Below are 4,224 nucleotides of genomic sequence, written 5' to 3' on the forward strand. Positions count from 1 at the left end.
GGACTGACTCTGGGCTCCAACCTCATAGGTAGCAATGAATAGCCTAGTAAGAGCACCAGTGGAAGGGGAAGCCCTTGGTCCTGCCAAGACTGAACCCCCAGTGAACGTGATTGTTGGGGGGAGGGTGGTAATGGGGGAAGGATGGGGAGGGGAACACCCATATAGAAGGGGACGGGGAGGGCTTAGGGGGATGTTGGCCGGGAAAACGAGAAAGGGAATAACAATCGAAATGTAAATAAGAAATACCCAATTTAATAAAGATGAAAAAAATATTAAAAATTTTTTAAAAATCCACCAAGATGAACTCTCAAAAAAGAAAGAAAGAAAGAAAGAAAGAAAGAAAGAAAGAAAGAAAGAAAGAAAGAAAGAAAGAAAGAGAAAGCAAGCAAGCAAGCAAGCTCTGGCTACAGCATGCATAACTGCACATTCTACACACATCAACATGGACATACATACATACATACATACATACATATAGTAATAGAGTGTGTCTCCAAGTCAGGTAGCTATCATCTTCATGAAACCACTTGTATCTAAATTCAGAGTCTACCATCACCATCTGACTGTTGGCTAAAGAAATGGGAAGTTTCTGGAGCATCACTTGAATTTTCAGCCACTTTCCCAGGTTAAACCCTAATTGCTTGTGCTATAGGGACCTTTAGGAAGTGGAAACTGCCAGAGTATATAGGCTGGGAAAGGCTAACAGGAGAAGGAGGTGCCATCTATGTGATCGTGAAAGAGCCATTGTCTACGCTGGTACACACCTTCCAAAGCACCTTCTTTAGGCCACTCCCACTCCTAACAGTAACCCCTTACCTGTACTGGAATACTAAGCCAAACAAATTCATTGGTTCCATATTGTGAACTATGCTAAAACCACACATTGTTTTGGGGACCTTAAGAAGAATAGATAAAAATTGTTTATATTCACAATGGCAGCAGGGAATCTCACAACATGTACACATATACTCACACTCACACACACAAACAACATATAAACACACACACACATATTCAAGAACAGTAACTGCCACATTACAGTTTAAAACAGAAATCTCTAGACTGGTATATTTTCAGATTAAAAATAGCTCCATCAGGAAAGACATAGAAATGAGCAATGAAAACGGAAGATTCCCATCTAATTTTGTTTCATTTATATTAATTTTAATGAAATTCCTCCCCTGAGATGCCTGTGTTTTGAAATCTATATCCCAAATCGTAATTTATGAGTTGTATAAATAAAATAAAATGTCACTTCATTAAACTTTGTCTATTTCATTGTGTTTTATTCATTTTATCTTGTTCTCTGAGGGTGGTGTGATTTCATTATCATTTTAAAGGGTATATCAAAAGTCAAAGGTATTTAACTAGAGTCAGTTAAAATGTAAGTTATCTATTTAAAGAGCCCACTAAAGTATACAAAGATTACTCTATGACATTTACTTTCAACCCTAGAGTTTTCTCCATGAAGAAATATTGCAAAAGGAAATTGAATTAATTTTCCGTCTATATTCAGTATATACAGAACTCTGAGGATCGCTTTACTCCTCCCTCCCCTAGAATGGAAAGTGATTATGTATACAATAACTTGTACTTGGAGGCAAACTTATTCAATGTCAAAGTTCATTAGGTGGGAAAGCACGTCTACTTGTTAAGTAGACGTTGTGAGCTGGTGATGTTACATTCATGACTCAGCATCTACACGGGCTCTAACCTAGATGCGCTGCTGAGTACTTGGAACTGAAACAGTGCGCTGTCGCCTTTGTGCTCTGACTCTGTGTTTTCTCAAACACCATCTTCCACTCAAGCCATCTTCCCGCCTAAAAGGGTTTAGAAACTTAGCACTTGCTTTAAAACATGCTAAAATAGATATGCAAGAAAATAGCAATCTAGTCACAGCATAATTTATTAATGTTTATCACTCCTCTAACAGTCAGCTCCTTGGCATCCAAAGTCACATGCCACATCTTCGGTGATCCCTACATTTTATGAAGATGTTGGCATATACTTCTCTGTAAATTTGTGCTGACATATGTAGCATATAGTTCTCTAAGATTATACTGGTATAACTGAGGTTGTTTCTGAAGGACTCCTAGAGGTTTCTACTTTGCAATGACCAAGAAGAAAAAAAAGAAAAGAAAAGAAAAGAAAAGAAAGGAAGAGAAAAGAAAAGAAAGGAAAAGAAAAGAAAAGAAAAGAAAAGAAAAGAAGAGAAAAGAAAAGAGTTATTAAAAGGTTGTCCTGTATCTGAAATAAACTACATTTCCTTCCCAGCTTACCAAAAAAAGCCAGACATACTGGTGTGAACAATGGAGCCAGGACAGCTGAAGTACTTTTAATTTAAGGAACACTGTAAAATTTCATCTCTAAAGTTAATCATCTTCATGTATGAGTACATGTTCGGTTGAGCCCCATATGGCTGACAGCTATTATCTGAAAAATATAAGCTGCATGTTCCTTGAAAGAGAACAGCAGCTGCCAAAAATGGTAAAAGAAAAGAAAGAAAAGAAAAAAAAGAAAAGAAAAAAAAAAAAGAACGCCTCTGAGCTGGAACTTCAATCCTCAATTGGCTTCCCAGCAACTCTTACATTAGAGATATCAAGGACCCTAAAAAGCTTTTATGAAATCGTAACTACTGATGGTATTTTTTGTTTAAAATTAAAAGCATAATTTATGAATGGAATTGTTATATTTATGAGCAGATTTATTTTTAAATTGTCTGAACAAAACCCATTAAAAACTTATCCTATAAGGGCTGGAGAATGGCAGAGTGGTTACATACAGTGCTGTCACAGAAACTACTGATTTGACTCCCTGAACCCATGAAAAGTGGCTCATTTGCAACTGATATCTTCTGGCCTGCAAGCATCTGCAGACATAAACTCATACAGACACACATAAAATAAATAAGTCTGTAATAATTTTCCTTTGGTAACATATTTTATGAGATAGTTAAATTTTTAAAGTAAATGTTTATTATAAAAGTGACATTATTATGTATTTGAGAATACCTTCAATATCTATATAACAGAATATATAACGGAAAATCTGGATACTAGCATCAACTCTCACGTTCAATATATAGTATTATGTTTTTAGTATGTAAAGAAAGCCAAGCTTCACTTGAACACGTACATAGAACAAAAGAATTAATGTTTAAATCAGTCACATAATTGTGGACATTATTTTTGGGAGTATACTCAAACTTAGGAGATGATAGATTTTTAAGGTTTAGTAGCAAAAATAGAACCTGAAACCAAATTCACAAACTTTTCACATTTGGTTATTTTAAAACATCTTGGTTTCCCCTACACTTTGAAAGCATTTTCATTAGAGTATAATTTTGAGTATTTGGAGTTTCATAGGTCCTTGTGCTCATGCATAGGCACTAGGGGAACCTTGAGTGTTAAACACGCAGAGTTGTTCCTCTAAAGGAAGAAGTGAATTACCTATTATCTGCCCAGAAGGCTGGGAATGGATATGTTCAATAGCCTGGTGACCTTTTTATGATCTGTGTGGACAAGAACACATCAGATCCTCCCTCAGAGCCCTGTCATTGTCAATCTACAAAATCCATTGTTTTGGAAGATGTCACAAATACTTTACAAAAATTTCAATGTAGCCATGTCTGATTTTTACTTAACTTACTTTGTTCCTCTCAGAGACTTACATGTGCTTTATTCTGTACACAGGACTGAGTTAGTTGTAACCAAAAAAGTTTTCATCAAATTGTGCTGTGCCTAAATATGTCAAAAATAAACTCCTCAGGGTTAAACTCCTAAAGTTTGAACCAACATCAGCTACTCAGTCTTGTTGAATCCAATTACCTTCCCTCCTGCAGATTATTAATCTGCTGATCCCACAAAAATATTAGTTCACTGAATTATCTGTAATACCTAAATCATTTCATTAGTTCTAGTTTTATTTCTGTTGACATGAAAAATCACCCTGACCAAAAGTCAACTTAGAAGAGGAAGGAACATATTATGCTTATAATTCCAGGTTAAAGCCCAAGACTTAGTTATTTTTCTATTGCTGTGAAGAGAGCAAAGCACCTTATAACTATTTGGGGGCTTGCTTACAGTTTTACAGGATAAATATATGACCACAATGGTAGTGAACATGGGAACAGGCAGGTAGGTATAAGGCTGAAACAATATAGCTAAGTGCACATTGAAGGCAGAAAGAGGAGGCAGAGAAGGAGGGAGGCATGACAGAGAGAGG

The sequence above is a fragment of the Rattus norvegicus genome, chromosome 5 (assembly GCF_021556685.1).
Source record: "Rattus norvegicus strain SHRSP/BbbUtx chromosome 5, alternate assembly SHRSP_T2T, whole genome shotgun sequence".
NCBI lineage: Eukaryota > Metazoa > Chordata > Mammalia > Rodentia > Muridae > Rattus > Rattus norvegicus.